Source organism: Bidens hawaiensis, unplaced genomic scaffold, assembly GCF_021521415.1.
Source record: "Bidens hawaiensis isolate Kalapana, Puna unplaced genomic scaffold, B.hawaiensis_p1.1 tig00055092_1, whole genome shotgun sequence".
In the NCBI taxonomy this organism is placed as follows: Eukaryota; Viridiplantae; Streptophyta; class Magnoliopsida; order Asterales; family Asteraceae; genus Bidens; species Bidens hawaiensis.
The window spans coordinates 41,598-56,591 of NW_027506319.1; the positions used below are offsets into that span (position 1 = coordinate 41,598).

At 40.3% G+C, this 14,994-nt stretch overlaps 1 pseudogene; it reads right to left on the reverse strand.

The window, feature by feature from the left end:
- Positions 1-307: 307 nt before the first annotated feature.
- Positions 308-14,994, reverse strand: part of LOC143617490 (uncharacterized) — a 37,749-nt pseudogene continuing 23,062 nt past the window's right edge.

Here is a 14,994-nt window from a genome sequence, read left to right on the forward strand (position 1 = left end):
AACCTATCAAACCCACCCAAATACCTAGCAATCCGTGTAACGTACGGGCCCATATCCAACCTTGACTTATTTTTGTACCCCCACGTCTCGTCCGATGAAACGACCACGCCAAAAGACTCGCATAGTTTATTGGAACCTTATCAACCATAGCCATCAAACAGAAAATATCCAACCAATTTACTTTATTGTCGCCCGAACCGCGACCAATCAAAGAATTAACCAAAACCCGGTGGATAAACCGAAGCACGGGATCTCGAATATCCGACGCCACATTCGCACTCGAAAACGAACAAATAGAAATTTTGTTTCAAAATGTGGCCAACTCGTCCGAACCGATACACATAGCATGCTTATTCAAAAACGCACCCCTTAGACCCGTCATAAACCCCGATTCTCTCACCTCCGCATCCGTATAAAAGCCACTTGCTACCGCGAACTGCGGGATAGTCATATTGTATAACTGTCGACCCAATGAAAACGACACCGCATTTGACTGAGCAAAATTTCCTTCTTTATATTTAAACGTGCTCAGGCACTCAAGTGTCAGCTCGTGAAACTGCGGTTCGTTAAAATCCAACATCGCCTTAAATTTTTGGCCCAATAACTCTTTAATGCGCTCTCTTTGACCAATCGAATCCAATAAATCCCAGTTTATCGTTTTGAATGTAAGAAGATTCGAATTAACCAACTTACATAACTGCTCATACTCGGCCGAATCAACATCAAACTTAAGTAATGAATGTTTCTTGAGGTTGGCAGTTTTTCTTAACACAACCGGTCCGGGTTGGTATTCGATCACCCGAGCCCTCCCGTCTATGAAAACAACCGGATCCGGATCATCACCTGGTCGTGCGGTCGGACCTCGCTTCCTTTTTCCCGCCTCTTTAGACATCTAAACACATTTAAACAAACAAACAAACATGAGAGTAAGTAAATAACAACTAAAAAGAAAGACAAAATATTTTTTTAATTTTTGGATTTAAAAAAAAAAAAACTGAAAATAAAATAAACTTTGGAAGTTCGGGTTACAAATATTTTAAACCGACTTATTTAGATGAAAAACAAGTAGGTGCGAGTGGTTTAAATATTCGCTTAAAAGCTAACGGAAAACCAGCTTGTTATACACTTTTACTAGCTTAAAAATCCGAAAACGATCATACCGACTCAACCAACATCACCTCCTCCCGGCACTTGAACTGTCCCAATTAAACCCAAGTGCCAAAAACCCACAAAATTGAGTCGAAAACGAACGAAAAACCACAATTTGGTAAACTATATATTGCATAAAAAACTTGTTTTCCGGCTCGTTTTAACTACTAAAAACCCTAAAATTCAACATCTCAAACCAACAACCAACACTAAATAACTCGTTTAAACCCCATACCGACAACCCGATCGCAACCAAAACTAAAGTTTCAACAAAATCCAACCCAACCATCCGCACCTTATAAAAAAATCCCAACGAAACTGCCAGCCCTTCAACCAGCACCCAACAAAGAACTTAAACAACTAACTTGAACAAATCCTAACAACAAATTTTGCGAAACCCAAGCTAAAAACTGACATTAAAGTATACAAATATTACAAAAATTACAAGAAATCATACCTTTTGAAGTGTGAAACCCGGATGGAACTTGCAAAAATATAAGAACTAAAGTGTGTGCAAGTGAGAGATTTAGTGAGTTTAAGGTTAAAATTGGTAGTGGGTTATGGTTTTAGGATGATATGTATGTGTGGAGATGATTAATTTGGTGAGTAATGTTAAAAAAATTGCTGGATTATGGTGGAGACATAATGAATTTCGGCTTAGGATTCTTGAAAGAGGAAAGAGGGGTTTTGTGAAAAAGATGAAAATTTGATATGAAATGGTGTAAAATAAAAAAAAAATCCGGAATTGGTGTAGGCCGGGCGCCGCGCTGCGCCTAGGGATAGGCCACGGGCCGCCACGGCCATGCTGGGCGATTGTTGTTTGTTGTGTGTCTTCGCGGACGCCAAGGCAAAGAAAGAACCCCGTCGCGCGCGCGATGGGGTGTGTTAACAGAAAGTTTTTTAAGTTTGGAGCCTCTTTTTGCCTTAGAAAAAATTTTTAGAAAATTACATACTTATTCTTATGCCCATTATATGTTAATTTTACGTGCAAAACTTACCTGACATTTTTCGAATCCTCGTAAAACCTCTCGTTAAGATGGTGATGATTTCTTGAATTGACTCGACGACGCAACTAAACTACAAAAACTAAAGTTAGTGACCCAACAAAACGAAAGTAAAGTAAAAGAATTATACAAACTCTACACTTGAGTTTTCACTTAAGAACCCGATTTGATGACTTAATTCGATGGATCGAGGGGAGTTTCCTCCACCTCGGTTGACTCCTCCGGCCCTCCAAGATAATGCTTTAGACGATGACCGTTCACTTTCCACGAAGTTCCATTGTCCAGATTCTCTAACTCCACCGCTCCATACGGGAATACTTCTTTCACCAAATACGGTCCCGTCCACTTAGATCTCAGCTTACCTGCAAATAATTTCAAACGAGAATTATATAACAAAACTTTATCACCTTTCTTGAAGTCTTTACCTTCCTTTAAACGTCGATTGTGCAAAACTTTCGTCTTTTCCTTGATATCCAACGATCGAGAATACACCGCATCACGAAGCTCCTCTAACTCATGAATTTGAAAATACCTTTTCCTTGCGGCTTCAGTAAGATCAACATTTACCGTTTTTAACGCCCAAAATGCTCGATGTTCCATCTCCACGGGAAAATGACATGCTTTACCGTAAACTAACATAAACGGTGTAGTACCCAACGGTGTCTTGTATGCGGTTCTAAATGCCAACAACGCGTCATCCAACTTCTCTGACCAATCTTTCTGACTTATCCCAACCGTCTTCTCCGAAATTCTCTTCACCCTCTATTAGCATTCTCGACTTGACCATTCGTTTGAGGATGGTAAGCGGAAGAGGTGCGATGAGTAACTCCATAACGAGCTAATGCTTTCTCCATTGCGGAATTACAAAAATAGGTACCTCGATCACCAATAATTGCCCATTGAGTTCCAAAACGAGTAAACAACTTCTTTAAAAACTTCACAACTACTCGAGCATCATTTGTGGCTAATACTTGGGCTTCAACCCACTTTGAAACATAATCTATTGCCACTAGAATATACTTGTGACCACCGGAAACGGGAAACGGTCCCATAAAGTCGATGCCCCAAACGTCAAATATTTCAAGAGTTTGTATGGGGTTTTGAGGCATCTCGTTTTTCGACGAAATATTTCCGGTGCGTTGACAAGCGTCACAAGTCTTAACAAATTCCACCGCATCTTTTACAACCGACGGCTAATAAAAACCACTATCAAATACCTTTTGAGCTGTGGCATGCGCTCCATGATGACCGCTCGTTAAACCTTCATGAACATGCTTTAAAATATTTAAACCTTCTTCTCTCGACACACATCTTCTAAGAATTCGGTCACCGCCAATCTTGATCAGATAAGGATCGTCCCAAACATACAGTTTAACATCCCGAAAAAACTTCTTCTTTTGTTGAGTAGTCATCCCTTTTAACACAAGACCCGTAGATAAGAAATTTACAAAATCGGTGAACCATGACAAACCTTGCTTTTCGGCCGTAACAAAATCAATCGACTCATGCGGAAATCTAATACCAATTGCTTCTTCGCGAATCTCTTCTCTCTTCGGATCTTCTAAACGAGAAAGATGATCCGCCGCAACATTTTCCGCCCCCTTCTTGTCTTTAATCTCTATATCAAACTTGGAAAGTAAGAGAATCCACCTGAGGCGGGGCTTCGCGTCTTTCTTGTGAAAGAGAAAACGTAACACCGCATGATCGGTAAAAACGGTGGTCTTTGAAAGTACGAGATAAGACCGGAACTTGTCAAATGCAAACACAACGTCTAAAAGTTCCTTTTCGGCGGTGGAGTAGTTTTTTTGGGAATCATTTAAAGTCTTACTCGCTTAATAAATAGGGTGAAAATGTTTATCATGCCTTTGCCCCAAAACCGCTCCAACCGCATAATCGCTCGCATCACACATGAGCTCAAAAGGTAAATTCCAATCCGGTGATACGAGAATAGGAGCACTTACGAGTTGATCTTTCAGAAACTTGAACGCCTTCAAACAATCTTCATCGAAAACAAACGGGACATCTTTCTCTAATAACCGGGTCATCGGGCGGGTAATCTTTTAAAAGTCTTTAATAAATCGCCGGTAGAAACCCGCATGACCGAGAAAACTTCTTATGGCCTTGAAATTTGTCGGTGGAGGAAGCCTACTAATCGTATCAATCTTCACCCGATCCACCTCTATACCATCTCTTGAAATTTTATGACCCAAAACTATACCTTCCGTCACCATAAAGTGACACTTTCCCAATTTAACATCAATTTCGTCTTGATACACCTCTTCAACATTTTCTCAAGATTAACTAAACAATTATCGAAAGAGTTACCGTACACCGAAAAATCATCCATAAAAACCTCCATGGACGTCTCAATCATGTCTTGAAAAATTGCCACCATACAACGCTGAAAGGTAGCCGGAGCATTACACAACCCAAACGGCATGCGACGATACGCATATGTACCATACGGACACGTAAAAGTCATCTTCTCTTGGTCTTCCGGTGCGATAGGAATCTGAAAATAACCTGAAAAACCGTCAAGAAAACAATAAAACTGTTGACCCGCGAGACGCTCCAACATTTGATCAATAAACGGAAACGGGAAGTGGTCCTTTCGAGTAGCATCGTTCAACCTCCGGTAGTCAATACAAACCCGCCAACCGGTAACCGTACGCGAAGGGATAAGTTCATTTTTCGCGTTCATGACAACCGTCATCCCCCCTTTCTTTGGAACAACTTGAGTCGGACTTACCCATGGAGAGTCCGAAATCGGATAGATCACCTCGGCATCCAACAACTTAAGAACCTCTTTCTTGACAACTTCTTGCATATTTGGATTCAAACGCCTTTGGGGTTGAACCACCGGTTTATATTCATCTTCCATCAAAATCCGGTGGGTACAATAAGCGGGACTAATACCTTGAATATCCGAAAGTCTCCATGCAATCGCCCCTTTATTCATCTTTAATACTTTTATCAACTTTGACTTTTCTTCCTCACTCAACTTAGACGAAACAATAACGGGCAAATTTGAACCCTCTTCAAGATATGCATACTCTAAATGTGACGGAAGTACCTTTAATTCCAACGGAGCGGGTTTTTCCGCCTCTACTTCACAAATAATCTCACTAACCTCCATAATCTCCGCCAAACAAGAAACGTCATCTACCACTTCTTCCTCGTTCTCTTCTGAAATTTCCGTCAACTCGTTCTCCTCATCCATCCCAACCAAGTCGGTTCCACAAATATAATCAAGACATTTATCGAAACCCGGAATAAAAGAATTTAGAAAATATACCGAATGGCATGGACCACTAACATCGTCACTATCATTCCGTTGCTTCATCGACTTTGCAATATCATAAGTAACATTCTCGTCACCAACCCGAAGTGTAATTCGCCCCTCATACACATCAATGAGAGCCTTAGCCGTTCTAAAAAACGGCCGACCAAGAATAATGGGGACTTTCTCATCGGCTTCCATGTCAAGTACCACAAAATCAACCAGAAATACAAAATTGTCAACTTTTACTAATAAATTTTCAATAATACTTCCCGGATACTTAACTGAACGATCCGCCAACGACAACGACATACGGGTCGGTGTAAGCTCACCCAACTCCAACTTCTCAAACAACGAATACGACATAAGATTAATACTCGCATCCAAATCCGCCAATGCTTGACTCATCATATCACTTCCGAATGTACATGGGATTGTAAAAACACCCGGATCCGACAAATTTTCCAGGACCCGGTTCAACACTACCGCTGAACAATCCCCGCTAAGTGGAATAGACGAAACCTCTCCCAACCGATCTTTTCTCTTAAGTAAATCTTTCAAGAATTTCGCATACTTTGGCATGTGTTGGAAGGCTTCAACAAAAGGAAGATTAATTTTCAATTGGCGGAATATATCTTGAAAATGCTCGTATTCCCTCGTGTACTTTTGATTCTTGAGACGAGCGAGATAAGGAACATGGGCAATATTAATTTCGGGTGGTGGCCGAAATACGACCGGGTTTTTCTCAAATTGTGGCTCAATAATTGGTGTCTTACTATGCGACTTACCCGGAGCCTCCAACTCGATCTCTTCATCAGCCGCTTCCTCTTCTTCAACTCCACCTGTTTCCTTAACTACCTCGGGACCCAAAACCCTTCCGCTACGAGTAGTAATCGCTTTCAATTGAGCGGCCGGATTAGTTTGAGTAGAACCCGAAAACTGTCCTTGAGGTCTTTCTTCGAGAAGACGAGCACTATCACCAACGGTTCTTTGAATATCGAGAATAGAAGATTGTTGATTCTTGATGAGCATATCGTGTTCGGTCAACTTTTTCTGTGTGACTTGATCTCTCTCCAAGATTTGCTTCATCATCTCCTCTAGACGTCCCATGCTTCCATTAGGATCCTGCACATTATTTTGAACATTAGTACCATTGTTATTATTATTATTATTATTGTACTGACCTTTTCCTTGATTGTAAGAATTTTGGTAGCCGGGTGGTGCGCCTGACGGACGCCAGTTGGAGTTATTCTGATTCGGGTTCTTGCAGGTGTTCCAATTCTGATTGTTGTTGAAGTTGTTGTTGGGAAACCTATTCTGAGCACCAACATATTTACTTGCTGATTCATCACCGGGCACTCCAAAGTGATGTGTCCACCTCTACAAAACTCACACTTGTCCACCTTTGTCTTAAGTTCCTTCACCTCTCGGGTCAATGATTCTAAAGCAGAAGCCATAGTAATATCTAGATTAACCTGGTGTACACCTCGAGAAGATGAGGATGTACTGTTAACGGGAGTGGAATTCCCGCGTCGTGGCCCTTTGGTGAGGTCCGATTGAGTGAAGCTCTCAAACATCTCGTTACATTCAGCGACATTCTTCCTAGCCAGTAGACTTCCTCCCACAGCCGTGTCGAACTGAACTTGGGTTTGGTAGTTCAACCCATTGTAAATTTTCTCCATGGGAGCCCATGGTGTAAGACCATTCTGTGAGCATCGAGACAACAAGCTCTGAAAACGCTCCCAAGCATGAAAATATTGCTCATCCGGCTCCATGTGAAACGAGTGAATCTGATCGCGAAGAACAGCCGCTTTCGCCGGTGGGAAGTATCTCTTAATAAATGCAAAACGTAGTGCTTCCCAAGTGGTGAATGTGCCAGGTGGCTGCGTGTCAAGCCAAATAGCTGCTTTACCTGTAAGTGAAAAAGGAAAAAGATGTAAGAAAATTGCATCTTCAGTAGCACCTTGCAACTTAAAAGTTTTTAAAACGCGGTAAAGTCGGTTAATATGAGCCGGAGCATCCTCGTCATCGTTCCCATGAAACTGATTAGTTTGAACGATGTTGTTCATGACGTATGACGGAATCTGCCACGAGTTGTGGTTGTCGATCGCGGGGACAACGATGCATGACTGGTTTCCGGTTAAGCCATCGAAGGCTTGAGCAGCAATTGTCCTATCGTCGGCCATCTGAACGTTTGGTTGAATTCTCGGACTTTCGGGTGGTGAACTGTGTGGTGACGATTTTTGTGAAGAAGTAGCTTCTGACTGTGGTTTCTCTGCTGACGAGCTGGTCTCGGTCTTGAATTAAGAAAAATCCAGATTAACCAGCGGTGGTCTTTGCGAACGAAGATGTGGCATAAACCTGAAATCGCAACAGACCTAGTAAGTAGAATAAAAATTAAAATTAAACTAAAACTTAATTAGACTCCTACGACTCAAACGAAAATAAAACAAATAGCACGTATGTAGCAATTAAGTCCAAATAAAGCAAATAACGCAATTGCCAAGAGTCCCCGGCAACGGCGCCAAAAAATTGATGTGCTTGAAGTAGTCAAATAATTATTAACTAAAATTAAACTAATCTAGACACTAAGTAATACTCTAGACCCTTAAACTTAACTTAAACTACTAACCGGCAAGTGAACCGGTCGACTCTAGTACAGCTAAGTAAGTCCGGATATCGAACCCACGAGACTCTTTTAATTACGTAAACTAGCAAAATTAGACTCAACTACAAGACGCGCCTATTTATTAATAATATTTAAGGGGGATTTAAAATAATTATTAAAACTCTAATTATAATTAATTAATGATTACTTAACTATTAAACTATTAATAAACTAATTAATATAATAATAAACCCTAAACCTAATTATTATAATAATAATAAAACATAATCATTACTTATTAATTAACTAATAAAACTTAAACCCTAATTAGTTTTAACTAATAAACGATTTAGAAAACTTGGATTAATTCAGATGATTAGAATAACTACCCAGGCCGGAATCCCCAAAGTTACGGTTATTAATTTAAATGGAAAGACGCAAGCTATGGAACCGGGATCAAAAGATAGACCATTGAAAGAAAACCCGAACAGGACCCTTGAACTTCAAGAAGACGCCTATGGATTTCTAAAAAGTTTTAAGACTCATCAGTTTTATATTAAACTTCCTTACGGTTATTTAATTGCTTATGTCTAAGTATCTTTTATAACGAAAACCTACGTTACAGCGCGGAATTCAAAATCGGCTGGCTGCTTTAGGGTATTGTCAGGTTTAAGTTAAATGCGTTTAAATAGCGAAAACTAGGCCCGACAAGAAGCAAAAACGAAATAACTCTAGCCCAGATGTGCCTTGGCGCTGCGCCTAGGGCTTTTTGCCTTTCGCCTAGGCGCAGCGCGGCGTGCTCCTCCATGGGAGCCGGTCAGACCGGCCCGGTCTTACCGGTTCCTTCCTGAGGTGTTCCGGATCTCCGTTTCGGCTCGTTTTAGCTCGTTTTCACCCTTTTTCATCACGATCAAACCCCGGAACCTACGAAACATAAAAACGTTAGTAGTATACAAATCTCGACTAAAAACAAACAAAAAACTATTAAAATATTAATTAAAATATACACGGGAAACATAAATATTTAGCATTATATCACCCATGTATGGCTCATAGCTAACCAGTCCCGATTTATTTCTTGACTTGTGGAGAATGTGTTAGCTTAGTTGTAGGAGAAAGAGTTGGCTAAATCATGACGAGGGCTCACGCGTTGGCGTTGCCTCTCTGCATGAGGGAGCACCAGCTGCAAAAATTCATGACATACGTCGTTTTCGGTAAACAACGACCCCTGAAGGATAGACCAATGCGGGCGGTGCACCAGGGAATCCTCATACGGATTGGTCTGACAATCATACCCAAAGGCCCTTTGTCCTCATGGGAACGTGAGGACGAAGGCTTCAAGACAGTGGAAGCAGCATCTGGCTCCCTCTGATCTGCAAAAAGCAAAGGAGAGTTAGGAAGTGAGAGGCAGAAAGATCCCCTGCTTACCATTGCCAGGAGGCGTCTTGGACACCCTTTGGTGGCGAGTTGGGTACAGGCTCAAACACAGATATGAGCGGGGATGCGGGTGGAGTAATTGGTGGAATTTTCTTCCCTTGGTCTGATAGACCCTCAGGATCTTCTTCCACAGAACCTGCAAACACTCCATCCCATCAGAAAAATATACCACTTAAGAAAAATAATAAGTGTAGCAAAGTTATCAAGAAATACCTGTGATAACTTTTGACGATGCAACGAGGTTGATGCGGTCTGATAGCTTCAACCTCTTGTGTTTCTTGGTAGTAGCAGGTTTGGACATATGCGACTTACCCTTACGAGCTGGCCTGATAGCTTCAACCTCTTGTGTTTCTTGGTAGTAGCAGGTTTGGACATATGCGACTTACCCTTACGAGCTGGCCTGTTAGCACCCGCATCAGCATCCTCGTGCTCTCCCTCGCTGGTAGCAACCTCAATGATACTTTTCTCCGCATCTGCGTCTTTGCTAGTGGACGGATTTGCCTCCTTTTGCGGGTCAAACCTGCAATGGCATTCATGATACTCTCAGCGTCAGTAGTATAAACCGAGAACTCTTCTTCTTCGTACAGTGATGATTCATCACTGGAAGTGAGGAGCAAAATCACCCGACTAGAAGTAAGTGTTGAAAGAGGACGAGGGTTTAGAACTCCCTCACTTTTGGCGAACGTCTCCTCACCTTTTGCAAACATCGCCTCAGACACCATTGGTTCCGGGCGTAAAGCAGCGGGTGACGTGATGTCAAAGACTCAGTCAAAAATAAACCGAATACAACTAGTTAGATAGCAGTAAGCAGGTATCGAACACAGGGAGTTTATTGAAAATGTATTACTAAGTAGCTTTTGTAATTAAACTAAATTAAGCTAAGTGCAAAAGTAAATTCAAAGAGTTGTTGTTTGATTTTAATAGCAAAAAGAACTAAAGTAATAAATGAGTTTTAAACAATATAAGAAACAATGCTCTCTCCCGATTTCAGGTTTTCAATATTGATAATGTTAACGTTTAATTTTGGGAAGAACTACATAGACATAGTTCATGAGAATGCGTTTGATTGTGATATAAGAGGACTAAGTACTTGGATTATAAAAACGCAAGGTTGTCACTTAATAATCAGTTTAGTATTGTTAACCCTAATTCTCTTCTACTAAATCTCGATTGCCTATGGCACCAAGAACGGATAGTCAAGAACACGAATTTATACCATACTAACAATTACTAATCAAACTCATAATCTCCATAGCAATCTAATCATAGAATCAAAAGACTATCCCACAAATAACATAAAAAATAACAAGCAATCAATTGAAACCCTTACAATTCGGGAGAGAACACAAAGAGTACTAGCCACACATCGTTTGATTAATCATCACATCAATTAAGATAATCGTACGAATCATGAACCCATACGAATGATTACAATCACCAAAGTATTGTTCTTGTACTCCAAAAATCGTCCTTAGGGTGTTTAGAATGGAAGATATGTGAAAAGATAGCCCACAAATGAGTAATAAACCAAAAGATATCGGTAGGTACGACCTGAACCGTGGCCCATGATCTACACCGTGAGTCACGGTGTTCTTCTTTCAATGCTGGACCGTTGCCCACGGTCTCCACAGTGGGCCACGGTGGTCTTCACGGTGGAACAGAGGCCACGGTACGGTGGCCTCTGTCCATTTTGATTATATTGGACTGTGGCCCACGGTCTACACCGTGGGTCATGGTGGACTTCAGCCCCGCCTTCTTGTTTTAACTTCTTTTGATCATCTCTCGCGTACCCGGTTCCTTAGGTTTCTTCATTATACATCGTAGTAGCCCCGGAACATCCTTTGAACCTACAATTCACCAATAGCACCGTAGTTATCTAATTCCACAAAATAAACCAATTCAATACATGATTACTAACGACATTAGATCAATTAAGGGTTGTCCCATGGACCACCCGTCACATTCCCACACTTAATTGTTGCTTGCCTCCAAGCAACATCTCAACACCAACTTTCTATTACACTCAACTTGTATCCACCAATCTTACCACAAACCCGGTTCAGTTAATGTCCCAAATCATACCCTATTTCCTCGTTTCTATCGGTTGCACTAGTCCACTTGATGTTACATTTAAACCATAGATTTCTAACCAAACTTAACATGCTTTCGGCTTTTACCTATACATAACACACATTTATACAATAACCTTTCCTTGGTGATCATCCATACATTTCATATGTAATCAATTCTCCTCGCATACGCTTGTACAATTATCAAATCTCCACCTATGTAAATGCTTTTGACATGAATACAAATCAAGAGGTCTTAAAACGGGTTGTAATGGGGCCAAGTGTAAGGGTATGGAAGGGAATATTGAAAGTAGCGCAAGCGACCCGATCTGACTTATTACAAACAAACTAAGTAAACAATGAAATAAAAAACTATAAACATCACTAACTTCTCTTTCTCTTTCTCTTTTCTTTTTTTCACTAAATACATAATACTTTGAACATTGCATACATAAACATTGCAACTCTAATACAATCTTTTATTTTATTTTATTTATTTATTTTTAACATGATAAACATAACGCTTAACATATCTAATTGATAAATACTAAACAATTACATAGAAACCTATTAAGTCGGATCGTTTCGCAATATAACACCGGGGTTGATTGAATAAAAGAATAGGCCCAATAAAGTTTTCTAAAGGAACCAACCCCCCGCCCCTCTTATATCCACGCTCACATATATAATGTATGAGGCCCAACCCCCCAAAACCCACACTCTCGCTCATCCAGACGAGGCTTTACCTAAGTGCCTCTATCACTTTTGCACTCATGCCAAGCTAAGATCTCGAAATGCACTAATTGTTCAAGTTCTATCAGAAATATCAACCATTTCACCAATCCTTGCTTTCTCGATTTTCAAGTGTAACGAACATGTTATGCAAGTTATTACACCGAAAACATGCTAACCTTGGTTAGAAAACTACATAATCTTCTTTTTTAAAACAACTAGGCACATGTTATTTAAAGAATTGTGACCATGAAAAGGGAACAAAACTTCACACCGCCATCTTACCACTTTCCGGTTTCTTTAAACACATTTTTTTTATATATTTTTCTATTTTCTGATTTTTTATTTTTTCTTTATTTTTTTTTTGTATTTTTAGATGATTTTTTTTAAAAAACAAACAAAAAATTCCTCATCCCCACACTTGGGATACATTGTCCCCAATGTACGGTTTTTAGAAAAAAATGAACAAACTACTTCATAAACACAACCTTCTTTTCAACAGAACCCATAATACTTAATCAAAAGTATTTTGTCCACCACCCATCCACCCAAAAACAAATAAAAACATAAAAGATAACAACTTATACAATAATATACAGAATGGAGTTCACCTGGAATCACAAAGCTCAATCAGTTGTAAGGCGGGTGGGCCGGCCCATATATAGATGTAATGAAATCTGACAACTGGCCAAAGTTAAACGCCCCATCACCACCGCTGTTTCCTTCTTCTTGTGGTGGTGGTGGTGCCATTGATTGCATCGGGTTGATCCACATTGAGTGATGAAGAGGTGGTTCGGGATAACGTACCGAACCGTCATACGAAGGTAAAGTCGTGTAATCTACAATTTGCGGGTCGGGTACAACCGGTTCACCTGCATGCCATTGGTCATGCATCCTCCGATTCCGATCATCCAAGTATCTCATATTCATCTCATGTTATCGCCCATAAGCATTGGCACGGTTCCACATATCCAACCTGTAGTGCCTCTCTTTTTCGGCCCGTTCAGCATAGGCCCCCAAGAAGGTCTGATGTCAAATAATGCACGTGACTCATTCGACCAATTTTCGTACGTGGAAGGCCTATGCCTCTCCACCACCTCATTCATTGACCCCACATGGACCCAATTATTACCATAGGAGTTATAACCATCCGAATAATCCCAACCCCCGTGTTGGGAACTGCTGCCACCACCCACATCCATGTAATCGGGCTCACCTACTTCTTCCACTTGTTCTATCACATCATCTTCCTCTGCCTTTACATCCTCTCTAACCGTTCTCCATCTCACCTTGGTCATTCCCACCGACTCTTCAGTTATCACACCATGGTTCTTTACTAATGCTGTTATCAGTCGACAATGCGGAATTAACATCCACTTATTGCTATCCCGGCTGATCCAAATGTTATGCATGACTAGATATCGGTAAGAAATCAGGGGCGCCCCGTACATTAATGCATACAATACGGGAATATCGCAGTTCCGCACTATCGAAATATCTCCCATTCGGGGTATCACATTATACAAGCAAATAGACATCAATAATTGTGCCTCAATCTTCAAATCCTTTCTCTTAATATGATAACCCGAACCTCCCCCTCTTCTAAGAACCTTTTCAAGCATGTTGTGCCATTGAGTATGCTTGTCGGGACATTCAAATAAATCTTTGGCAGAAGGATACACATATGAGTTGCTTGGTTTGGTGTCAAAAAGCGCGATCTGGTTAAATGTGTCAAATGACATCACTACTTCCTGTCCTCCCACCGTCCCAATCAATTTCGTGTCATTACCTTTTTTGTACGCGGGACATCTTAATGTAGACACCCACTCCTCAATTTCCTGATCATAAAAATTTTTGCTCTCTTCATCGTAACACTTTAGAGCTGCTTCCCATCCTAAATCCTTAAATCTGTCAACTATGCCAAAAGCCTCAAACCCCGGATCAGTTACCTCTTTCTCGCACATGTATCCTTCGATTCTATTTCTCAATGTGACCATCTTATCAATGAACAATTCGGCTTGCCATTCTAGTGCATATTTTGACAACACCCCACCTTTCCACGTGGGTTTTACCGTTTGTACTTGCACATGTGCTTTCTCTTCCTGCATTCTTTGCCTCTTTAATTGAGCTGCTCGACCGCTAGAAGTTGATGCCTTTCCCTTACCCTTGTCAGAGGTTCTACCTATCTACACACAACAAACAACCCAAACAAACCAAGTTAATTCAACATAAACTTCCAAACACTTGCTTGTTACTATAGTTGTGGATAATCACTCATTAATCAATTTTACCAAAAATTTCAAGAATTTCACCAACACATGATTTCCATATTATCAATTAAACAACCATAAGTTTGTAACATTTATCCACTATCCACAACAATAATGTATAATCATTATACTAATTACTCAAACAAGCAAATGGGTATATAGAACAATTATGAATAACTTACAACTTCATTGCAATATATCATCAATAATGAAAATAAATTCCATACCTTGGTGTTGTAGGGGATGAAGATGAGGAAAGCTTCAAAATAAACTAAAACCCACAAAATTTTTGGACTAAATTTCCCAAAATCAACCAAAAAACAAGATATTCTATCAAATGCAATGATATAATCAAAACCTTGCGAAATTCTAGTCAAAATAGGCTCAAAAACCGGTTCAATTGGTGAAGATATGAGGAAGTTATGAATGTTTGAAATTGGGGGTT